The sequence below is a fragment of the Arachis ipaensis genome, chromosome B3 (genome assembly GCF_059453495.1).
Source record: "Arachis ipaensis isolate K30076 ecotype BB chromosome B3, ASM5945349v1, whole genome shotgun sequence".
Taxonomy (NCBI): Eukaryota; Viridiplantae; Streptophyta; class Magnoliopsida; order Fabales; family Fabaceae; genus Arachis; species Arachis ipaensis.
The window spans coordinates 43,601,055-43,627,139 of NC_142438.1; the positions used below are offsets into that span (position 1 = coordinate 43,601,055).

General features: G+C 39.2%; 1 protein-coding gene and 2 non-coding genes across 3 annotated transcripts in view; 1 reads left to right on the forward strand and 2 right to left on the reverse strand.

The window, feature by feature from the left end:
- LOC107633033 (AP2-like ethylene-responsive transcription factor PLT1) overlaps positions 1 to 26,085 on the reverse strand; it is a gene marked incomplete at its 5' end in the record, with an annotated part of 80,944 nt that overhangs the window by 20,456 nt on the left and 34,403 nt on the right. The gene's annotated exons all lie outside the window — the stretch shown is intronic.
- LOC148570450 (small nucleolar RNA R71) lies at positions 9,399 to 9,506 on the forward strand. The gene has a single exon (XR_015880318.1). It is a non-coding gene; the product is annotated as a small nucleolar RNA R71 (small nucleolar RNA).
- Positions 16,537 to 16,644, reverse strand: LOC148570451 (small nucleolar RNA R71). Its single transcript, XR_015908106.1, has one exon. It is a non-coding gene; the product is annotated as a small nucleolar RNA R71 (small nucleolar RNA).

Genomic DNA, 26,085 nt, shown 5'->3' on the forward strand with positions numbered 1-26,085 from the left:
ATTGCTTGGAACTAATCAATGTGCAGGAAGTTAGAATGTGCTTTTGAATGAGGTTTTGGTGGAACACCAAACTTAGAATCCTCCATTCTTCCTTAAGTTGTTTTTGGTGTGCAACACCAAACTTAGCTCCTTGCAATACATGTCAATTATTCAACATTTTTATTGAAAAAGCTATGAAAAGAAAACTACCTCAGGTTGGGTTGCCTCCCAACAAGCGCTCTTTTATTGTCACTAGCTTGACATCCTTCAATTCCTTTCAAGAAGGCTGTAGGTTCTGGACCTCTTCTTCCTTATCCCATTGTCCTCCCAAGTACAGCTTTGCTCTGTGACCATTTGCTGTGAATTGATTCTTTGTTGCTTCATCTAGCAGTTCAATACTCCCATAAGGAAAAACCTTTGTTACCAAGTATGGACCAGTCCACTTTGACTTCAGTTTGCCAGGGAAAATCTTAAGCCTTGAATTATACAGGAGCACTTGCTGTCCTGGCTTGAATTCCTTCTTTGTGATCTTCTTGTCATGCCACCTCTTAGCTCTTTCCTTGTATATCTTAGCACTCTCATAAGCTTCTATCCTGAATTCATCTAACTCATTCAGTTGCAACAACCTTTTTTCTCCTGCAGCTTGGGAATCAAGGTTGAGGAGTTTAGTGGCCCAAAAAGCTCTGTGCTCAAGCTCTACAGGGAGATGGCAGGATTTGCCATACAATAGCTGAAAGGGTGACTTGCCAATAGGAGTTTTGAAAGCTGTCCTATATGCCCATAATGCATCTTCTAGCTTCCTAGCCCAATCTTTTCTTGTGCTTCCCACTGTTTTCTCTAGGATCTTTTTTAATTCCCTATTTGCTAGTTCAGCCTGGCCATTAGTCTGAGGGTGGTAAGGTGTGGCCACTTTATGGATTACTCCATATTTGTGGAGGAGCTTCTCCATCTGTTTGTTACAAAAGTGACTACCACCATCACTGACAAGACCCTTGGGCACTCCATATCTTGTGAAAATGTGCTTTTTCAGGAATTGGAGGACAATCTGTGCATCACAGGTGGTTGTGGCTATGACTTCCACCCACTTTGAGACATACTCCACTGCGACTAAGATATATCTGAAAGAATAGGAAGGGGGAAAGGGCCCCATGAAATCAATTTCCCATAGATCAAATAATTCCAGTTCCAAGATGAAGTTTTGAGGCATCTCATTCCTTCTTGTTAATCCTCCTGCTTTCTGGCATTCATTACATTGGTGAACATATTCTCTGGCATCCTTGAAGATAGTTGGCCAATAGAAGCCGCTCTGCAATATCTTCGCAGCTGTTTTCTCTGGGCCAAAGTGTCCACCATAAGCTGAACCATGGCAGTGCCACAGGATATCCCTCATTTCACTCTCAGGGACACACCTTCTAATTACTCCATCAGAACATCTCTTGAACAGGAAGGGTTCATCCCATAAGAATTTCTTTCCATCATTGATTAACTTCTTCACTTGTTGCTTAGAAAAGTCTTGAGGTATCCTTCTTCCCACTTTGTAGTTTGCTATGTCAGCAAACCAAGGTGCCTGCTGGATCTGCAAAAGGTGCTCATCTGGGAAGCTTTCGTTCACGGGCTGAGATGCTTGTTGAATTGTTTCATGTGGTAGCCTCGACAAATGGTCAGCAACCCGGTTTTCAGTGCCCTTCCTGTCTCTTACCTCAATGTCAAACTCTTGTAAGAGCAATATCCACCTGATAAGTCTTGGTTTAGCATCCTGTTTTGACATCAAATACTTAAGTACAGCATGGTCAATATAAACCACAACTTTGGATCCTATCAAGTATGCTCTAAACTTATCAAAAGCATAAACTACAGCTAGCAACTCCTTCTCCGTTGTGGTGTAATTTTTTTGGGCTTCATTCAACACTTTACTTGCATAGTATATGACATGATGTAGGTTTCCCTTCTTTTGCCCAAGTACAGCACCAATTGCAAGGTCACTTGCATCACACATGAGTTCAAAAGGTAACTCCCAATCTAGAGGTGTGATGATTGGTGCTGTTGTGAGTCTGTTTTTCAAAGTTTTAAAGGCATGCTGGCAGTTTTCATCAAAGACAAAAGGGTTATCAAGCACTAACAGATTACTCAAAGGTTTGGCTATTTTTGAAAAATCCTTGATAAACCTTCTGTAGAATCCAGCATGTCCCAAGAAACTTCTAACAGATTTCACATTAATTGGTGGAGGGAGTTTTTCTATGATTTCAACCTTTGCCTTATCAACCTCTATCCCTTTTCTTGAAATTTTATGGCCAAGAAAAATCCCTTCGGGTACCATGAAATGGCATTTCTCCCAGTTCAAAACTAAATTAGTTTCTTGGCACCGTTTCAAAACAAGGGTTAAATGGTTTAGGCAAGCATTGAAATTATCACCAAAAACAGAGAAGTTATCCATGAAGACTTCTAAAAACTTTTCGACCATATCAGAGAAAATGGAGAGCATACACCTTTGAAATGTGGCAGGGGCGTTGCAAAGCCCAAAGGGCATCCTCCGGTATGCAAAGACTCCAAATGGACATGTAAAGGCAGTCTTCTCTTGGTCCTTGGGGTCCACCACGATTTGATTATACCCAGAATATCCGTCCAGAAAGCAATAATAGGCATGGCCGGCCAACCTTTCCAACATCTGATCAATGAATGGGAGAGGGAAATGGTCCTTCCTAGTGGCATCATTCAATCTTCTATAGTCTATGCACATCCTCCACCCAGTCACTGTTCTAGTAAGGATCAACTCATTCTTCTCATTAGTGATGACCGTCATTCCTCCTTTCTTTGGTACAACTTGAACCGGGCTTACCCATGGGCTGTCAGATATTGGGAATATTATCCCTGCATTCCACAACTTCATTACTTCCTTCTGGACAACTTCCTTCATCCTGGGATTTAGCCTTCTTTGTGGTTGAACCACTGGTTTGGAATTATCTTCCAAGAGGATCTTATGCATACACACTGCAGGGCTGATTCCCTTCAGGTCATCAATGGTCCATCCTAAAGCATCTTTGTGAGCCTTGAGCACATCAAGAAGTTCTCCTTCTTCCTTCTTTGTCAGGGATGAATTGATGATTACTGGGAAGCTCTCCGATGTTCCAAGGAATGCATATTTGAGATGGGTGGGTAATGGTTTCAGTTCTTGTTTTCGTACTTCTTCCTTCTTGTCTTGTTTTTCATCTTGCTCAATAGAAGTCTCAGCTATTTGTTCTTCTGTTGCCCCTTGATTTCCTTCTTGCTCTTGAGGACTTTCTTCCAGCATTTCTTCCACCAAACTCTCTATCATGTCCACTCTCACATAATCTTCTTGCTCAGGAATGTGTTGCATTGACTTGAAGACGTTTATGTCCATTTGTTCATTGTGGACCCTGAAGATCATTTCTCCTTTTTCTACATCAATAGTGGCTCTTGCTGTGGCTAGAAATGGCTTTCCCAGAATGATTAAATTATTTCCTTCCTCTTCAGTATCCAAAATCACAAAATCTGCAGGGAAAATAAACTCCCCCACCTTCACCAACAGATTTTCCACAATTCCAGTGGGTGTTTTGATTGATCTGTCAGCCATAACCAATGACATCCTGGTGGGTTTAAGCTCTTCTATAGCAAGTTTTCTCATCATTGAGAGAGGCATTAAGTTGATGCTGGCACCAAGGTCACAGAGAGCTTTGTTGAGAATTATTCTGCCAATGGTGCATGAGACTACAAAGCTTCCTGGATCCTTGAGTTTTGGTGGAATGCCCCTTTGAATCAAAGCACTGCATTCCTCGGTGAGTAACACGGTTTCCTTCTCAAGCCAACTTCTTTTCTTATTGATAAGCTCCTTCAAAAACTTGCCATACATAGGCATTTGCTCAAGTGCTTCAGCCAAGGGAATATTGATTTCCAGCTTTTTGAAAGTCTCAAGGAACTTGTGAAAATGCTGGTCCTTGGTTTCTTTGTTGAACCTCTGGGGGTATGACAGTCGAGGTGTGATGCTCTTTCCTATTTGCTGCTGTCCCTGAGTCACTTCTGTTGAACCATGTGGCTGGTTGTCTTTCTCTTTGAGTTTCTCAATTCTCTTGTTTGGTACCATAACTTGATCATTGGCTTCATCTGCCTTTGTTTGCTCTTCATCTTCTATTGCACTTTTGCTGCTCTCTGCTTGCTTCTTTGTAGTGTCATTATTGCTCATCAATGTTCTTCCACTCCTTAATTGTATCGCCTTGCATTCTTCCTTAGGATTTGGAATTGTGTCACTCGGCAGAGAGCTTGAGGGTCTCTCAAGAGAAATCTGCTTGGAGATTTGCCCCATCTGTCTCTCTAGGCTCTTCAGGGATGCTTCATGATTCTTGGTTGTCATTTTCTGGTGTTTCAACATTTTGTCTATCACGGCCTCCAAGTTATTGATTCTTTGGGCTTCAGGTGATACTTGAGGTGGGTTATGAGATGTGGGTGGTGGATGGTAGGCATTTTGGTTGGTGGGTTGGTTATTAGATTGGTACTGGTTGGGGTTGGGGTAGTTGTTTTGAGGTTTTCTGTAGGGGTTTTGGTTAGTCTGCTGCTGGTTGTGGTTTTGGTTGCTTCTTGGGTTGTTTTGGTTTGAGTTCCTCTGCCATGGTTGTTGGTTTTGGGTATGATTATCTCTCCATCTGAGGTTTGGGTGGTTCTTCCAGGATGGATTGTATGTATCACCATACACTTCATTTGGTCCTTGGTTGTGCATATACTGTACTTGTTCTTGTTGTTGTTCTTCTTGAGTTTCTTCATTCTGTCCCCATGTGGTTGATGGTTGGCTAGTGTTAACTGCTGCAACTTGGAGACTATCAATCCTCTTGGCCATTTGCTCAAATTGTTGTTGAATTTACTGCTGCATCATCTTGTTTTGAGCCAATATTGAGTCCACTCCTTCTAGCTCCATTACTCCTCTTCTTTGTGATGGTTGGCGGTTTCTTTGATGAGCAAAGAAATATTGGTTGTTAGCCACCATATCAATGAGATTTTGAGCTTCCTCTGCAGTTTTCATGAGTTGCAAGGAACCTCCAGCTGAATGATCCAAAGCTTCTTGAGATTTCAATGTTAGGCCCTCATAGAAATTCTGTAGCTTATCCCACTCAGTGAACATTTCAGGAGGACATTTCCTGATTAGAGCCTTGTATCTCTCCCATGCCTCATGGATGGGTTCAGCCTCCATTTGTGTAAATGTTTGTACCTCAGTTTTCAACCTTATGATCCTTTGAGGTGGGTAAAATTTGGCAAGGAACTTGGTTACCAAATCATCCCAATTGTTGATGCTGTCTCTTGGAAAGGATTCCAACCATTGAGTGGCCTTGTCTCTGAGAGAAAATGGGAATAGCAATAGCTTGTAGCTGTCAGGAGGCACACCATTAGTTTTAACAGTGTTACAAATCCTCAAGAAGGTGGATAAGTGTTGGTTCGGATCTTCAAGTGGTCCTCCACCAAAAGAGCAATTGTTTTGAACCAAAGTGATGAGTTGTGGCTTTAGTTCAAAATTGTTTGCATTGACATTTGGAGTTAAGATGCTACTTCCACAATGTCTAGGATTTGCAAAAGTATAGGAGGCTAGAACTCTCCTCTGGGGTGGATTGTTATTGTTGTTGTCTGCTCCACCTGGTGGATTGGTTGAATGTTCCTCCATATCTTGGAATTCTTCTTCTGATTCCTCTTCTCCAACAATATTTTTCCCTCTTTCAGCTCTTCTTAACCTTCTAAGAGTTCTTTCGTCTTGTTCATGAAAGATGGGTGTATTTCTTCTTGTACCTGACATACAAGCAGAACATAAGAAACACACAAACCAGTGACACTTCAATCTATTGCTAGAATGAAGTTTTAGTTAGCTTAAGCAAAAATTCAAACAGTTAGTGGGTTAATTGAAAATTAAAGGAAAATAAAATAAAAATGCTAGATCTAGATCACCACCTTACTTAATCATTGTCAATCTAATCAATCTCCGGCAACGGCGCCAAAAACTTGATGGGATATTTTCGTGGAAAAACAAATTTCTCCAAAACACCCAAACTTAACCGGCAAGTGCACCGGGTCGCATCAAGTAATAATAACTCACGGGAGTGAGGTCGATCCCACAGGGATTGAAGGATTGAGAAATTTTAGTTTAGTGGTTGATTTAGTCAAGCGAATCAAGATTTGGTTGAGAGATTTGTGATTTGCAGAATTTAAATTGCATAGAAAGTAAAGGGAATGGGTAATTGGCATGAAATTAAAGAGAACAGGAATTAAAGTGCTGAATCTTAAAGAACAAGAAATTAAATGGCAGAAACTTAGAACGCAAGAAATGTAAATTGCAAAATCTTAAAGTGCAAGAAATGTAAATGACTTGAATTGTAAAGGGAATGGGGAGTTGGATTTGCAGAAATTAAACAAGGAAATGTAAAATTGCAACAAGCAGAGAAATAGAAGAAGACTTGGATTGAATCGGATCTAAAACAGAAAAGTAAATGAACATGAAAATAGTAAACAGGGAATGGGAAATGGGAAATTCGGATCTCAGGACCCAAGAGACTAGAAAACCAAGTCTAGATCTCAATGCCTTCCTAGATCCAACAAGAACAATTACAAAGGAAATTGTAAATTACAAAGAAAGTAGATGAAGAAGCAAGTAACCGAAACTGAAATTCAATTAAGCAGAAAATTCAACAAGATCCCAAGGTGAGATTGAAACAGAATTTCTTCAATTCTCCACCCAAAATCCAAGACAAGAAAAGTAAAGAGTGCTGGGCAAGAACAAGGAAGAAGAGAGATCAATTCTCCTCCCAAATTCTCTTGAATTAAAACAACAATGCTAAGAAATGTAAAAGTGAGCTCTAAGCAAACCGAAAAGAAAGCTATTCTGAAAAACTAAAAGGGAAGCTCTCCAAAAACTTAAATCCTATGCTATTTATACACTTTCTTCAAATGGTCTTCAAGCCTTCAATTGGGCCTTTGCTCTTGATGAAATTGGGTTGATAGAGGCCTTGGTTGATTGCTCTTGGAGTTTGGAGAAGAACCGAATTGAACCAGGTTTGGAATCATGAAAGCTTGAGTGAAAGTTGGAGTAAAAGTTAGGGGCTAACTTTTGCTCCAACTTTTCACATCAGCACCCTTCCTTGCTGATACCAACGTTGGGGCAAAAGTTAGGGGTCTAACTTTTGCTCCAACGTTGGCCTCCCCTTGGTTATTCATGGCGCCAACGTTAGCCAAAAAGTTAGGGGCTAACGTTGGCGCAAACTTTTGCTAGTCCAGGGAGTGTTTTTCATGCGCCAACGTTAGCCAAAAAGTTAGGGGCTAACGTTGGCGCAAACTTTTGCTCATCCAGGGAGTGTTTTTCATGCCAAAAGTTAGCCAAAAAGTTAGGGGCTAACTTTTGCTCCAGCTTTTGCCCAAAAGTTAGCCAAAAAGTTTGAGGCTAACTTTTGGTCCAGCTTTTTGCTTCCTGGTTCATTTTCAATTAATCCAAAAGTTTGAGCTAAAGTTTGAGGCAAACTTTTGCTCAAACTTTTTGTCCTCTCTTCCTCCTAGCCATTCCTCCTTGCTTCAACCTTTCTCCAAGCTTTCTTCACCTATCATTAATCAACCAAACACATCAAAGCTATGCTCAAAATCATGAGATATTCATTCTTTCATAATATGTGACAATTATAGCATAAAACCTCATGAAATAGCATGAATTCATACATGGTTGATTAAATCAAAGGAAACATGAAAATCTACCCAATTTGGCTTGCTTATGGCTCAAGAAAGTGCATAATTCAGTTGAAAACAAAAGAAAAAGGCTAGTGAAACTAGGCTAAGATGACTTGTCATCACCTCCCAACACCAAACTTAGAGTTTGACTGTGGGAGCTTTGTTTGACTCTGCTTTGAGAGAAGCTTTTTCTGCTTCCTCTCCATGGATGCAGAGAGAGATCCTTGAGTTGTAAACACAAGGTTGTCCTCATTCAATTGAAGGATTAATTCTCCTCTGTCCACATCAATCACAGCTCTTGCTGTGGCTAGGAAAGGTCTTCCTAGGATGATGGTTTCATCCTCTTCCTTTCCAGTATCTAGGACTATGAAATCAGCAGGGATGTAAAGGCCTTCAACCTTTACTAGCACGTCCTCTACTTGTCCATAAGCCTGTTTTCTTGAATTGTCTGCCATCTCTAATGAGATTTTAGCAGCTTGCACCCCATAGATTCCCAGTTTCTCTATTACAGAGAGGGGCATGAGGTTTATTCCTGAACCAAGGTCACACAGAGCCTTAAAGATCATGGTGCCTATGGTACAAGGTATTATGAACTTTCCAGGATCCTGTTTCTTCTGAGGTAATGTCAGTTGATCCAGATCACTTAGTTCATTGGTGAACAAGGGAGGTTCATCTTCCCAAGTTTCAATGCCAAATAATTTGGCACTCAGCTTCATGATTGCACCAAGAAACTTGGCAGTTTGCTCTTTAGTAACATCCTCATTCTCTTCAGAAGAGGAATACTCATCAGAGCTCATGAAGGGCATAAGGAGGTTTAATAGAATCTCTATGGTCTCTAGATGAGCCTCAGAGTCCTTTGGTTCCTCAGAGGGAAGCTCCTTATTGATCACTGGACGTCCTAGGAGGTCTTCCTCCTTGGGATTCATGTCCTCCTCTCCCTCATTGGGTTCGGCCATTTTGGTTATGTCAATGGCCTTGCACTCTCCTTTTGGATTCTCTTCTGTATTGTTTGGGAGAGTACTAGGAGGGATTTCAGTGATCCTTTTACTCAGCTGGCTCACTTGTGCTTCCAGATTTCTAATGGAAGACCTTGTTTCATTCATGAAACTTACAGTGGCCTTGGATAGATCAGAGACTAAGTTTGCTAAATTAGAAGTATTTTGTTCAGAGTTCTCTATTTGTTGCTGAGTGGATGATGGAAAAGGTTTATTATTGTTAAACCTGTTTCTTCCACCATTATTAAAGCCTTGTTGAGGCTTTTGATCCTTCCATGAGAAATTTGGATGATTTCTCCATGATGAGTTATAGGTGTTTCCATAAGGTTCACCTAAGTAATTCACCTCTGCTATTGCAGGGTTCTCAGGATCATAAGCTTCTTCTTCATAAGAAGCTTCTTGAGTACTGTTGGATGCAGCTTGCATTCCATTCAGACTCTGAGAGATCATATTGACTTGCTGAGTCAATATTTTATTCTGAGCCAATATGGCATTCAGAGTATCAATCTCAAGAACTCCCTTCTTCATAGGCGTCCCATTACTCATAGGATTCCTCTCAGAAGTGTACATGAACTGGTTATTTGCAACCATGTCAATGAGTTCTTGAGCTTCTGCAGGCGTTTTCTTTAGGTGAATGGATCTACCTGCAGAGGTATCCAATGACATCTTAGATAACTCAGACAGACCATCATAGAATATTTCCAGGATGGTCCATTCTGAAAGCATGTCAGAAGGACACTTTTTGGTCAGTCCTTTGTATCTTTCCCAAGCTTCATAGAGGGATTCACCATCTTTTTGTTTGAAGGTTTGAACATCCACTCTAAGCTTGCTCAGCTTTTGAGGAGGAAAGAACTTGGCTAAGAAAGCCGTGACCAGCTTATCCCAAGAGTTCAGGCTATCTTTAGGTTGAGAGTCCAACCATATTCTAACTCTGTCTCTTACAGCAAATGGGAAAAGCATGAGCCTGTAGACTTCATGATCTACTCCATTAGTCTTAACAGCATCACAGATCTGCAAGAATTCAGTTAAAAACTGAAAAGGATCTTCAGATGGAAGTCCATGAAACTTGCAGTTCTACTGCATCAGAGAAACTAACTGAGGTTTCAGCTCAAAATTGTTTGCTCCAATGGTAGGGATGGAGATGCTTCTTCCATGTAAATTGGAATTAGGTGCAGTAAAGTCACCAAGCATCCTCCTTGCATTATTATTATTTTCAGCTGCCATCTCATCTTCTTGTTTGAAAATTCCTAACAGGTGCTTACTGGTTTGTTGTAATTCAGAGTCCTTTCAGGTTCTGGATCTGTTTCAACAAGAATATTCTTGTCTTTGCTCATGCTCATATGAAAAAGAAGAGGGCACAGAAAAATAATAATAATAGAGATCCCTTTTTTTTTGAGTGAGGGAGAGATGTTAGTAGATGAATAAACAAATAGAAGGAGATGAGAGAGAAGAGAATTTTCGAAAATTATTTTTTGAAAAAGAGTTAGTGATTTTCGAAAATAGTTTTTGAAAAAGGTTAGTAATTTTTGAAAATTAAAATCAAAAATTAAAATAATTAGTTAATTAAAAAGAAATTTTTGAAAAAGAGGGAGATATTTTCGAAAATTAGAGAGAGAGAGTTAGTTGGTGGTTTTGAAAAAGATAAGAAACAAACAAAAAGTTAGTTAGTTAGTTGAAACAAATTTTGAAAATCAATTTTGAAAAGATAGGAAGTTAGAAAAGATATTTTGAAATCAAATTTTTGAAAAAGGTAAGTTAAGAAGATATTTTTGAAAAGATATGATAGAAATTAGTTTTGAAAAAGATTTGATTTTTAAAATCAAAATTAATGACATGATTCACAAGAAATCACAAGATATGATTCTAGAACTCAAAGTTTGAACCTTTCTTAACAAGCAAGTAACAAACTTGAAATTTTTGAATCAAAACATTAATTGTTATTGTTATTTTCGAAAATATGATGTAAAATTAAGAAAAAGATTTTTGAAAAATATTTTTGAAATTTTTGAAAATAACTAAGAAAAATGAAAAAGATTTGATTTTTAAAAAAGATTTTGAAAAAGATGAGATTTTTAAATTGAAAATTTGATTTGACTCATAAAAACAACTAGATTTTAAAAATTTTTGAAAAAGTCAAATCTAATTTTCGAAATTTTAAGAGAGAAAAAGGGAAAGATATTTTTTTTATTTTTGAATTTTTATGATGAGAGAGAAAAATAAGAAAAATGATGCAATGCATGAGAGTTATGGATCAAAACAATGAATGCATGCAAGAATGCTATGAATGTCAAGATGAACACCAAGAACACTATGAATGTCAAGATGAACACCAAGAACATATTTTTGAAAAATTTTTAATGCAAGGAAAACATGCAAGACACCAAACTTAGAATTCTTTAATGCTTAGACACTAAGAATTCAAGAATGCATATGAAAAACAAGAAAAGACACAAAACATGCAAATGCAAAGATCAAACAAGAAGACTTACCAAGAACAACTTGAAGATCATGAAGAACACTATGAATCCATGAAATTTTCGAAAAATGCAAGATGCACATGCAATTGACACCAAACTTGTAACATGACTCAAGACTCAAACAAGAAACACAAAATATTTTTTTGATTTTTATGATTTTCTAATTTTTAAAATTTTTTTTTCGAAAATTACTTGAAAAACAAAAATAAGGATTCCAAAATTTTTAATATGAATTCCAGGAATCTTATGCTCTAAAGCTCCAATCAAAGGGTCAGGCATGGCTTAATAGCCAGCAAGCTTTAGCATGTAACTCAGACATGACACGCCTGACATACCCTATCCAGAAGGATTGGGCATGACTCCACTGAGGTGATTAGTTGAAGGCCAATCCCAAAGCAGTTTGGGTATGGCTTTACAGCCAGATAGGATTCAACATGTTACCATGAAACTCTAGAATTCATTCTTAAAAGTTTTGAAGCCATAGAATAATTTATTTTTGAAAACATTTTTATTTTAAAAAAAAAATTTCGAAAAAAAAGGAGAAAATTTTGAAAGATTTTTGAAAAATTTTTGAAAAGAAAACAAAAAGAAAATTTACCTAATCTGAGCAACAAGATGAACCGTTAGTTGTCCAAACTCGAACAATCCCCGGCAACGGCGCCAAAAACTTGGTGCTGTTGCCGGATCAAACTTGGTACTGATGTTACCGGACCAAAAGCTTGCCGAAAACTCAAACAATCCCCGGCAACGGCGCCAAAAACTTGGTGCGCAGAAATTGTGATTACACTTTAATTATGTAAAATTTATCGCTCTTTCTTTCCCTGGTAATGACGCCAAAAACATGATGCCAATACCATGGTTCACAACTTCGTACAACTAACCAGCAAGTGCACTGGGTCGTCCAAGTAATACCTTACGTGAGTAAGGGCCGAATCCCACGGAGATTGTTGGTATGAAGCAAGCTATGGTCACCTTGTAAATCTCAGTCAGGCAGATATAAATTGATAATGGTGTTTTCGAAAACAATTAATAAAACAGGGATAGAAATACTTATGTAAATCATTGGTGAGAATTTCAGATAAGCGAATAGAGATGCTTTCGTTCCTCTGAACCTCTGCTTTCCTACTATCTTCATCCAATCAGTCTTACTCCTTTCCATGGCTGGCTTTATGTGATACATCACCACTGTCAATGGCTACTGATGAGCGGATAATTTATACGCTTTTTGGCATTGTTTTTAGTATGTTTTTAGTAGGATCTAGTTACTTTTAGGGATGTTTTCATTAGTTTTAATGTTAAATTCACATTTCTAGACTTTACTATGAGTTTGTGTGTTTTTCTGTGATTTCAGGTATTTTCTGGCTGAAATTGAGGGACTTGAGCAAAAATCAGATTCAGAGGTTGAAGAAGGACTGGTGATGCTGTTGGATTCTGACCTCCCTGCACTCAAAGTGGATTTTCTGGAGCTACAGACCTTGAAATGGCGCGCTTCCAATTGTGTTGGAAAGTAGACATCCAGGGATTTCCAGCAATATATAATAGTTCATACTTTGGCCAAGAATAGATGACGTAAACTGGCGTTCAACGCCAGCTCTCTGCCCAATTCTGGCGTCCAGCGCCAGAAAAGGATCCAAAACCAGAGTTGAACGCCCAAACTGGCACAAATACTGGCGTTCAACTCCACAAATGGCCTCTGCACGTGGAAAGTTAAAGCTCAGCCCAAACACACACCAAGTGGGCCCCGGAAGTGAATTTATGCATCAATTACTTACTCATGTAAACCCTAGTAGCTAGTTTATTATAAATAGGACATTTTACTAGTCTTTTTGGACCATCTTTTGATCATCTTTGAATCTTTTGATCATCTTAGGATCTTTTGATCATCTTAGGATCTTAGGATCATCTTTGAACGCATAGTTCTTAGACCATGGGGGCTGGCCTCTCGGCCATGCCTGGACCTTTCACTTATGTATTTTCAACGGTAGAGTTTCTACACTCCATAGATTAAGGTGTGGAGCTCTGCTGTTCCTCAAAGATTAATGCAAAGTACTACTGTTTTCTATTCAATTCATCTTATTTCGCTTCTAAGATATTCATTCGCTCTTCAACCTGAATGTGATGAACGTGACAATCATCATCATTCCCTATGAACGCGTGCCTGACAACCACTTCCGTTCTACATTAGATTGAATGAGTATCTCTTAGATCTCCTAACCAGAATCTTCGTGGCGTAAGCTAGAATGATGGCGGCATTCAAGAGAATCCGGAAGGTCTAAACCTTGTCTGTGGTATTCCGAGTAGGATTCAATGATTGAATGACTGTGACGAGCTTCAAACTCGCGAGTGCTGGGCGTTAGTGACAAACGCAAAAGGAGGGTGAATCCTATTCCAGCATGATCGAGAACCGACAGATGATTAGCCGTGCTGTGACAGAGCATGTGAGCATATTTTTCACTGAGAGGAGGGGATGTAGCCACTGACAACGGTGATGCCCTTGCATAAAGCCAGCCATGGAAAGGAGTAAGACTGATTGGATGAAGATAGCAGGAAAGCAGAGGTTTAGAGGAACGAAAAGCATCTCCATTCGCTTATCTGAAATTCCTACCAATGATTTACATAAGCACCTCTATCCCTATTCTGTTATTTATTATTCGAAAACACCATTATCAATTTATATCTGCCTAACTGAGATTTGCAAGGTGACCATAGCTTGCTTCATACCGACAATCTCCGTGGGATTCGACCCTTACTCACGTAAGGTATTACTTGGACGACCCAGTGCACTTGCTGGTTAGTTGTATCGAAGTTGTGAACCATGGTATTGGCACCATGTTCTTGGCGCCATTGCCAGGGAAAGAAAGAGCCATGAATTTTACATAATCAAAGTGTAATCACGATTGCGCGTACCAAGTTGCTCACGTTGCCAGGGATTGTTTGAGCCTGGACATCACAATTTCGTGCACCAAGTTTTTGGCGCCGTTGCCGGGGATTGTTCGAGTTTGGACAACTGACGGTTCATCTTGTTGCTCAGATTAGGTAATTTTCTTTTTATTTTGTTTTCAAAAAAAATTTTCAAAATTTTTTCCTTTGTTTTCAAAAAAAATAAAAATGTTTTCAAAAAAAAATTTTATTCAAAACTTTTAAGAATAAATTCTAGTGTTTCATGGAGCATGTGAAGCCTGGCTGGCTGTAAAGCCATGTCTAAATTTATTTGGACTGAGGCTTGCAATTTGTTATCAAGATCAATTTACTCTGATGTTAAATGCTGAAGCTTGGCTGGCCATTGGCCATGTCTAGTGTTTTGGACCGGAGCTTTCATTGAAAGCTTGGCTGGCTAGTGAGCCATGTCTAATTCCTGGACTGAAGCTTTAGACTAAGAATGCAAGATTCCTGGAATTCATGTTAAAAATTTTGGAATCCTTATTTTTTCTTTTTCAATTAATTTTCGAAAACTCCAAAAAAATTAGAAAATCATAAAAAATCAAAAATATTTTTCTGTTTCTTGTTTGAGTCTTGAGTCATGTTATAAGTTTGGTGTCAATTGCATGTGCATCTTGCATTTTTCGAAAATTTCATGCATTCATAGTGTTCTTCATGATCTTCAAGTTGTTCTTGGTAAGTCTTCTTGTTTGATCTTGATGATTTTTTGTTTTGTGTTGTATGGTGTTTTTCATATGTATTCTTGAATTCTTAGTGCATAAGCATTAAAGAATTCTAAGTTTGGTGTCTTGCATGTTTTCTTTGCAAAAAAAAAAAAAATTTTCAAAATTGTGTCTACGATGTTCATCTTGACATTCAAAGTGTTCTTGGTGTTCATCTTGACATTCATAGCATTCTTGCATGCATTCATTATTTTGATCCATAACTTTCATGCATTGCATCATTTTTCCTGTTTTCCTCTCTCATCATAAAAATTAAAAAAAACAAAAAAATATCTTTCCCTTTTTCTCTCATCAAATTCAAAAATTTGAGTTGACTTTTTCAAAAATTTTTAAAATCAAGTTGTTTCTTATAAGTCAAATCAAATTTGAAAATTTGAAAATTTTATCTTTTTCAAAATCTTTTTCAAAAACCAATTTCTTTTTCAAAATTCTTAGTTATTTTCGAAAATTCCAAAAATATTTTTCAAAAATCTTTTCCTTATTTTTATATCAAATTTTCGAAAATAACATAATCAATTAATGTTTTGATTCAAAAATTTGAAGTTTGTTACTTGCTTGTTAAGAAAGATTCAAACTTTAAGTTCTAGAATCATATCTTGTGATTTCTTATGAATCAAGTCATTAATTGAGATTTTAAAAATCAAATCTTTTTCAAAACTAATTTCTAAAATATCTTCTTATCTTACCTTTTTCAAAAATTTTATTTCAAAATATCTTTTCTAACCTCCTAACTTCTTATCTTTTCAAAATTAGTTTCAACTAACTAACTAACTTTTTGTTTGTTTCTTAACTTTTTCAAAACTACCTAACTAACTCTCTCTCTCATTTTCGAAAATATCTTCCCCCTTTTTCAAAATTTCTTTTTAATTTATTAATTATTTTAATTTTTAAATCTTAATTTTCGAAAATTACTAACATTTTTCAAAAACTATTTTCAAAAATCACTAACTCTTTTTCAAAAATTATTTTCGAAAATTCCTTCTCTCTCATCTTATTCTATTTATTTATTCATCTACTAACATCTCATCTCACATCTCAACCCTCCTCACAGTTGTGTTTCTTCTATTACATTACATTCTTTATCTCCCTCTTTTCTTCCACTCACACAGGGATTCCTATACTGTGGTATAAAGGATCTCTATTATTATTATTATTATTATTTTTCTGTGCCCTCTTCTTTGTCATATAAGCAGGAGCAAGGATAAGAACATTCTTGTGGAAGCAGATCCAGCACCTGAAATGACTCTGAAAAGGAAACTAAGAGAAGCTAAAATACAACAATCCAGAGATAACCTTTCAGAAATTTTCGAACAGGAAAAGGAGATGGCAGCCGAAAATAATAATAATGTAAGGAAGATGCTTGGTGACTTTACTGCACCTAATTCCAATTTACATGGAAGAAACATCTCCATTCCTGCCATTGGAGCAAACAACTTTGAGCTGAAACCTCAATTAGTTTCTCTGATGCAGCAAAACTGCAAGTTTTATGGACTTCCATCTGAAGATCCTTTTCAGTTCTTAACTGAATTCTTGCAGATATGTGATACTGTTAAGACAAATGGAGTAGATCCTGAAGTCTACAGGCTCATGCTTTTCCCTTTTGCTGTAAGAGACAGAGCTAGATTATGGTTGGATTCTCAACCCAAAGATAGCCTGAACTCTTGGGATAAGCTGGTCACGGCTTTCTTAGCCAAGTACTTTCCTCCTCAAAAGCTGAGCAAGCTTAGAGCTGATGTTCAAACCTTCAGACAGAAAGAAGGTGAATCCCTCTATGAAGCTTGGGAAAGATACAAACAGTTGACCAAAAAGTGTCCTTCTGACATGCTTTCAGAATGGACCATCCTGGATATATTCTATGATGGTTTATCTGAGCTATCAAAGATGTCACTGGACACTTCTGCAGGTAGATCCATTCACCTAAAGAAAACGCCTGCAGAAGCTCAAGAACTCATTGACATGGTTGCAAATAACCAGTTCATGTACACTTCTGAGAGGAATCCTGTGAGTAATGGGACGCCTATGAAGAAGGGAGTTCTTGAAGTTGATACTCTGAATGCCATATTGGCTCAGAATAAAATATTGACTCAGCAAGTCAATATGATCTCTCAGAGTCTGCATGGAATGCAAGCTGCATCCAACAGTACTCAAGAGGCTTCTTATGCAGAAGAAGCTTATGATCCTGAGAACCCTGCAATAGCAGAGGTAAATTACTTAGGTGAACCTTATGGAAACACCTATAACTCATCATGGAGAAATCATCCAAATTTCTCATGGAAGGATCAAAAGCCTCAACAAGGCTTTAATAATGGTGGAAGAAACAGGTTTAGCAATAGCAAGCCTTTTCCATCATCCACTCAGCAACAGACAGAGAACTCTGAACAAAATGCTTCTAATTTATCAAATCTAGTCTCTGATCTGTCCAAGGCCACTGTAAGTTTCATGAATGAAACAAGGTCTTCCATTAGAAATTTGGAAGCACAAGTGGGCCAGCTGAGTAAAAGGATCACTGAAATCTCTCCTAGTACTCTCCCAAGCAATACAGAAGAGAATCCAAAAGGAGAGTGCAAGGCCATTGACATAAGCACCATGGACGAACCCAAAGAAGGAGAGGAGGACGTGAATCCCAAGGAGGAAGACCTCCTGGGACGTCCAGTGATCAATAAGGAGCTTCCCTCTGAGGAACCAAAGGACTATGAGGCTCATCTAGAGACCATAGAGATTCCATTGAACCTCCTTATGCCCTTCATGAGCTCTGATGAGTATTCCTCTTCTGAAGAGAATGAGGATGTTACTAAAGAGCAAACTGCCAAGTTTCTTGGTGCAATCATGAAGCTGAATGCCAAATTATTTGGCATTGATACTTGGGAAGTTGAACCTCCCTTGTTCATCAATGAACTAAGTGATCTGGATCAACTGACATTGCCTTAGAAGAGACAGGATCCTGGAAAGTTCATAATACCCTGTACCATAGGCACCATGATCTTTAAGGCTCTGTGTGACCTTGGTTCAGGAATAAACCTCATGCCCCTCTCTGTAATAGAGAAATTGGGAATCTATGGGGTGCAAGCTGCTAAAATCTTATTAGAGATGGCAGACAGTTCAAGAAAACAGGCTTATGGACAAGTAGAGGACGTGTTAGTAAAGGTTGAAGGCCTTTACATCCCTGCTGATTTCATAGTCCTGGATACTGGAAAGGAAGAGGATGAATCCATCATCCTAGGAAGACCTTTCCTGGCCACAGCAAGAGCTGTGATTGATGTTGACAGAGGTGAAATAGTCCTTCAATGGAATGAGGACTCCCTTGTGTTTAAAACTCAAGGATCTCCCTCTACAACCATGGAGAGGAAGCATGAAAAGCTTCTCTCAAAGCAGAGTCAACCCAAGCCCCCACAGTCAAACTCTAAGTTTGGTGTTGGGAGGCCACAACCAAACTCTAAGTTTGGTGTTGAACTCCCATATCCAAACTCTAAGTTTGGTGTTGGAGAGTCTCAACAATGCTCTGAACATCTGTGAGGCTCCATGAGAGCCCACTGTCAAGCTATTGACATTAAAGAAGCACTTGTTAGGAGGCAACCCAATGTTTATTTATCTAACTATATTTTTCTTAGTTATATGTCTTTGTAGGTTCATGATCATGTGGAGTCACAAAATAAATATAAAAATTGAAAACAGAATCAAAAACAGCAGAAGAAAAATCACACCCTGGAGGAGCATCTGTCTGGCGTTTAGCGCCAGAACAGAGCATGGTTCTGGCGCTGAATGCCCAAAATGGGCAGCTTCTAGGCACTGAACGCCAGAACAGGCATGGTTCTGGCGCTGAACGCCCAAAATGGGCAGCTTCTGGGCACTGAACGCCAGAACAGGCATGGTTCTGGCGTTCAACGCCAGAAATGGCACACAAACGGGCGTTGAACGCCCAAAATGGCCACCAACCTGGCGCTGAACGCCCAGAGTTGTGTGCAAAGGCATTTTTACATGCCTAATGGGTGCAAGGATGTAAATTCTTGAACACCTCAGGATCTGTGGACCCCACAGGATCCACTCAGGATCTGTGGACCCCACGGGATCCCCACATACCTCCACTCACTTCTTCTTACCACTCTCTTTCACACAACCCCATAAACAATCTTCCCCATCACCTCTTCACCACTCACATCCATCCACTCTTCCCCATAAACCTACCTCATAAACTCCACCTACCTTCAAAATTCAAAACCAATTTCCCACCCAAACCCACCCATATGGCCGAACCTTAACCCCCCTCCCTTCCCTATATAAAGACCACCATTCTTAATCAAATTCACACAACACACCCCTCTACACCCTTCTTGGCCGAAAACACTCCCCACTCTCCCTCTCCTCTATTTCTTCTTCTTCTTCATCTTTTCTTTCTTTTATTACTCGAGGGCGAGCAAAATTCTAAGTTTGGTGTGGTAAAAGCATAAGCTTTTTGTTTTTCCATTACCATTGATGGCACCTAAGACCGGAGAATCCTCTAGAAAAGGGAAAGGGAAGACAAAAGCTTCCACCTCCGAGTCATGGGAGATGGAAAGGTTCATCTCCAAAGCCCATCAAGACCACTTCTATGATGTTGTGGCCAAGAAGAAGGTGATCCCTGAGGTCCCTTTCAAACTCAAAAGAAATGAGTATCCGGAGATCCGACATGAAATTCAAAGAAGAGGTTGGGAAGTTCTAACAAATCCCATCCAACAAGTCGGCATCCTAATGGTTCAAGAGTTCTATGCTAATGCATGGATCACCAAGAACCATGATCAAAGTAAGAACCCGGATCCAAAGAACTATGTTACAATGGTTCGGGGGAAATACTTGGATTTTAGTCCGAAAAATGTGAGGTTGGCGTTTAACTTGCCCATGATGCAAGGAGATGAACGCCCCTACACTAGAAGGGTCAACTTTAATCAAAGGTTGGACCAAGTCCTTATGGACATATGCGTGGAAGGAGCTCAATGGAAGATTGACTCCAAAGGCAAGCCAGTTCAACTAAGAAGATTGGACCTCAAGCCTGTGGCTAGAGGATGGTTGGAGTTCATTCAATGCTCAATCATTCCCACTAGCAACCGGTCTGAAGTTACTATAGACCGGGCCATCATGATCCATAGCATCATGATTGGAGAAGAGATGGAAGTTCATGAGATTATACCTCAAGAACTCTACAAGGTGGCTGACAAGTCCTCCACTATGGCAAGGTTAGCCTTTCCTCACCTCATCTGCCACCTATGCAATTCGGCTGGGATTGACATAGAGGGAGATATCCTCATTAAAGAGGACAAGCCCATCACTAAGAAGAAGATGGAGCAAGTAAGAGAGCCCATTCATGGAGCTCAAGAGGCGTATGAAGCTCATCACCATGAGATCCCAGAGATGCCTCAAATGCACTTTCCTCCACAAAACTATTGGGAGCAAATCAACACCTCCCTAGGAGAATTGAGTTCCAATATGGGACAACTAAGGGTGGAACATCAAGAGCACTCCATCATGCTTCATGAAATAAGAGAAGATCAAAAAGCAATGAGGGAGGAGCAACAAAGACAAGGAAGAGACATAGAAGAGCTCAAGGACATCATTGGTTCCTCAAGAAGGAAACGCCACCATCACTAAGGTGGATTCATTCCTTGTTCTTATTTCTTCTGTTTTTCGTTTTCTATGTTATGTGCTTATCTATGTTTGTGTCTTCATTACATGATCATTAGTAGTTAGTAACTTTGTCTTAAAGTTATGAATGTCCCATGAATCCATCACCTCTCTTAAATGAAAAATGTTTTAATTCAAAAGAACAAGAAGTACATGAGTTTCGAATTTATCCTTGAACTTAGCTTAATTATATTGATGTGGTGACAATGCTTCTTGTTTTCTGAATGTATGATTGAACAGTGCATATGTCTTTTGAAGTTGTTGTTTAAGAATGTTAAATATGTTGACTCTTGAAAGAATAATGACTAGGAGACATGTTATTTGATAATCTGAAAAATCATAAAAATGATTCTTGAAGCAAGAAAAAGCAGCAAAGAACAAAGCTTGCAGAAAAAAAAAAGGGGCGAAAAAAAAATAGAAAAAAAAAGGAAGAAGAAAAAGCAAGCAGAAAAAGCCAATAACCCTTAAAACCAAAAGGCAAGGGCAAATAAAAAGGATCCCAAGGCTTTGAGCATCAGTGGATAGGAGGGCCTAAAGGAATAAAATCTTGGCCTAAGCGGCTAAACCAAGCTGTCCCTAACCATGTGCTTGTGGCGTGTAGGTGTCAAGTGAAAACTTGAGACTGAGCGGTTAAAGTCAAGGTCCAAAGCAAAAGAAGAGTGTGCTTAAGAACCCTGGACACCTCTAATTGGGGACTTTAGCAAAGCTGAGTCACAATCTGAAAAGGTTCACCCAATTATGTGTCTGTGGCATTTATGTATCCGGTGGTAATACTAGAAAACAAAGTGCTTAGGGCCACGGCCAAGACTCATAAAGAAGCTGTGTTCAAGAATCATCATACTGAACTAGGAGAATCAATAACACTATCTGAACTCTGAGTTCCTATAGATGCCAATCATTCTGAACCTCAATGAATAAAGTGAGATGCCAAAACTATTCAAGAGGCAAAAAGCTATAAGTCCCGCTCATATGATTGCAGCTATGTTTCATTGATAGTTTGGAATTTATAGTATATTCTCTTCTTTTTATCCTATTTGATTTTCAGTTGCTTGGGGACAAGCAACAATTTAAGTTTGGTGTTGTGATGAGCGGATAATTTATACGCTTTTTGGCATTGTTTTTAGTATGTTTTTAGTAGGATCTAGTTACTTTTAGGGATGTTTTCATTAGTTTTTATGTTAAATTCACATTTCTGGACTTTACTATAAGTTTGTGTGTTTTTCTGTGATTTCAGGTATTTTCTGGCTGAAATTGAGGGACTTGAGCAAAAATCAGATTCAGAGGTTGAAGAAGAACTGCTGATGCTGTTGGATTCTGACCTCCCTGCACTCAAAGTGGATTTTCTGGAGCTACAGAACTCGAAATGGCGCGCTTCCAATTGCGTTGGAAAGTAGACATCCAGGGCTTTTCAGCAATATATAATAGTCCATACTTTGGCCAATAATAAATGACGTAAACTGGCGTTCAACGCCAGCTCTCTGCCCAATTCTGGCGTCCAGCGCCAGAAATGGATCCAAAACCAGAGTTGAACTCCCAAACTGGCACAAATACTGGCGTTCAACTCCACAAATGGCCTCTGCACGTGGAAAGTTAAAGCTCAGCCCAAACACACACCAAGTGGGCCCCGGAAGTGAATTTATGCATCAATTACTTACTCATGTAAACCCTAGTAGCTAGTTTATTATAAATAGGACATTTTACTAGTCTTTTTGGACCATCTTTTGATCATCTTTGAATCTTTTGATCATCTTAGGATCTTTTGATCATCTTAGGATCATCTTTGAACGCATAGTTCTTAGACCATGGGGGCTGGCCTCTCGGCCATGCCTGGACCTTTCACTTATGTATTTTCAACGGTAGAGTTTCTACACTCCATAGATTAAGGTGTGGAGCTCTGCTGTTCCTCAAAGATTAATGCAAAGTACTACTGTTTTCTATTCAATTCATCTTATTTCGCTTCTAAGATATTCATTCGCTCTTCAACCTGAATGTGATGAACGTGACAATCATCATCATTCCCTATGAACGCGTGCCTGACAACCACTTCCGTTCTACATTAGATTGAATGAGTATCTCTTAGATCTCCTAACCAGAATCTTCGTGGCGTAAGCTAGAATGATGGCGGCATTCAAGAGAATCCGGAAGGTCTAAACCTTGTCTGTGGTATTCCGAGTAGGATTCAATGATTGAATGACTGTGACGAGCTTCAAACTCGCGAGTGCTGGGCGTTAGTGACAAACGCAAAAGGAGGGTGAATCCTATTCCAGCATGATCGAGAACCGACAGATGATTAGCCGTGCTGTGACAGAGCATGTGAGCATATTTTTCACTGAGAGGAGGGGATGTAGCCACTGACAACGGTGATGCCCTTGCATAAAGCCAGCCATGGAAAGGAGTAAGACTGATTGGATGAAGATAGCAGGAAAGCAGAGGTTTAGAGGAACGAAAAGCATCTCCATTCGCTTATCTGAAATTCCTACCAATGATTTACATAAGCACCTCTATCCCTATTCTGTTATTTATTATTCGAAAACACCATTATCAATTTATATCTGCCTAACTGAGATTTGCAAGGTGACCATAGCTTGCTTCATACCGACAATCTCCGTGGGATTCGACCCTTACTCACGTAAGGTATTACTTGGACGACCCAGTGCACTTGCTGGTTAGTTGTATCGAAGTTGTGAACCATGGTATTGGCACCATGTTCTTGGCGCCATTGCCAGGGAAAGAAAGAGCCATGAATTTTACATAATCAAAGCGTAATCACGATTGCGCGTACCAAGTTGCTCACGTTGCCAGGGATTGTTTGAGCCTGGACATCACAATTTCGTGCACCAGCTACTTTCGGTCTTCTCTCGGGAAAATGATCCAAATACCCTGTCATGTCACGGCTAATCGTCTGGAGGCATCACCCTTATCAATGTTTTCATCTTATCCTCTCAGTGAAAATGGTCAACGCACCCTGTCACGGCACGGCTATTCATCTGTCGGTTCTCGATCCTGCTAGAATAGGATTTACTATCCTTTTGCGTCTGTCACTACGCCCGGCAATCGTGAGTTTGAAGCTCGTCACAGTCATTCAATCATTGAATCCTACGCGGAATACCACAGACATGGTTTAGACCTTCCGGATTCTCTTGAATGCCGCCATCATTCTAGCTTACACCACGAAGATTCCGATTAAGAGATCTAAGAGATACTCATTCAATCTAATGTAGAACGGAAGTGGTTGTCAGGCACGCGTTCATAGGGAATGATGATGATTGTCACGTTCATCACATTCAGGTTGAAGTGCGAATGAATATCTTAGAAGCGAAATAAGATGAATTGAATAGAAAACAGTAGTACTTTGCATTAATCTTTGAGGAACAGCAGAGCTCCACACCTTAATCTATGGAGTGTAGAAACTCTACCCTTTAAAATTACATAAGTGAAAGGTCCAGGCATGGCCGAATGGCCAGCCCCTCTGATCTAAGAACCATGCGTCCAAAGATGAACAATGAATTCCAAGATGTCTAATACAATAGTAAAAGGTCCTATTTATAATAAACTAGTCACTAGGGTTTACAGGAGTAAGTAATTGATGCATAAATCCACTTCCGGGGCCCACTTGGTGTGTGCTTGGGCTGAGCTTTAGTGTTGCACGTGTAGAGGTTCTTCTTGGAGTTGAACGCCAGCATTTGTGCCAGTTTGGGCGTTCAACTCTGGTTTTGGATCCTTTTCTGGCGCTGGACGCCAGAATTGGGCAGAGAGCTAGTGTTGAACGCCAGTTTGCGTCATTTATTCTTGGTCAAAGTATGGACAATTATATATTTCTGGAAAGCCCTGGATGTCTATTTTCCAACGCAATTTGAAGCGCACCATTTAGAGTTCTGTAACTCCAGAAAATCCACTTTGAGTGCAGGGAGGTCAGAATCCAACAGCATCAGCAGTCCTTCTTCAACCTCTGAATCTGATTTTTGCTCAAGTCCCTCAATTTCAGTCAGAAAATACCTGAAATCACAGAAAAACACACAAACTCATAGTAAAGTCCAGAAATGTGAATTTAACATAAAAACTAATGAAAACATCCCTAAAAGTAACTAGATCCTACTAAAAACATACTAAAAACAATGCCAAAAAGCGTATAAATTATCCGCTCATCAATTCACTTAGAAATATTGGAGCTTATTGGAAGTCCAAGCATTGGTGGAAGTTTCAAGATGACTTCAATTACAAGCCACCATAACAAGGAGCTCACTAAATGTCCAACTTAAGGACTTTAACTAAAAGTGCTAGGTGGGAGACACCCCATCATGGTAAATTCTTCCTATTTTCTCTTTTATTTATATTGGTAGTAAGTTAAATTTTGAATTTTAGTTAGGTTTATTCGGTTTAAGTTGTGGTTTTACTTGTTTAATAATGTTTGGCATGAATTTGATAGCTTGTTGGTTTATTAAAAAAAATTGTGTGTCTCACGTGTGCGCATGACCGACGTTCACGCGTCATATACGACGCTGCAACCTCTGGTACAAAAACCAGAGACTTGCACTGGAACCATGCGGGTGCGGTGCCAGGTGTACAACCCAACCCACGCGTGCGCGTCACTGATGCGTACGCGTCATTTGCATTTTTTGCCTCCCACGCGTAAGCGTGGACAACGCGCACGCGTTGTATCTTCATGTTGCCATTCCTGTTACAAAAACCAGAGACTTACGCTGTAACTGTGTGAGTGTTGTGCGAGGACCACAATTCGCATCAACGTGTACGCGTGACTGACGCTTACGCGTTGACTCCTCATTCTGCTATCCACGCATGCGCGTGGACGACGCTTACGCGTCGCTTCTTCTTTTCCTTTCTCCTTCTTTCCTCTTTCCTTTATTCTTCCTTTTCTTCTTCCTTTCTTACTTTATTCTTCTCTCACTTTTCAAAATTTCACTTCTCATTTTTTCTTATCTTTCTTTTCTTTTACTTATTACATTTTCATACTTGCATTCATTGAATTTTAACTTTGTTATTTGTTCCCCTTTTCTTTTCTATATTTGTTGTTTTAACATTGGTGTTAAATTTTCTTATTCATGTGTCGAATATTTCTTTCATTATTTTGGTTCTTAGTGACTTGTTTTATATTGTTGGGTGATATTATTTATAGGTCAATGCTAATCTTTTATGACACTTGTATTCTTTTTGCATTGATATGAACTTATATTGTCTTTCATGACCCACTCTCTTTCCCTCATTGTTGCAATTCTTGCACTATTGATATGCCATTTGCCTATATTGTTTTCTCACTTGCATGTTGTAGCTACTATGTAGTTGAGAAACTCATTATTATTTAGCATTAACTTACCTATATTTTATTTGTTTGCATATCTTTGTTTGTGGATTGTTCTTCTTCCTTTTTCTCTTCTTTCAGGATGGCCACCAAGAAGGAAAATGGAAAACTTCTAAATGGGGCGACAAACAAGTCCCTCCGCACAATCTTTGGAGAAAGTGCATCAGTTGTAGCAACCCGTTCACTTGCACATCTTTGCCTGCACCGAGGACGGTGTAGTCTTTATGTGTGGGGAGGTCGATACCGACTTCCGTGGGTGACAATTCCTTTTTCCAACACCAATTCTTACTCTTCTTTAT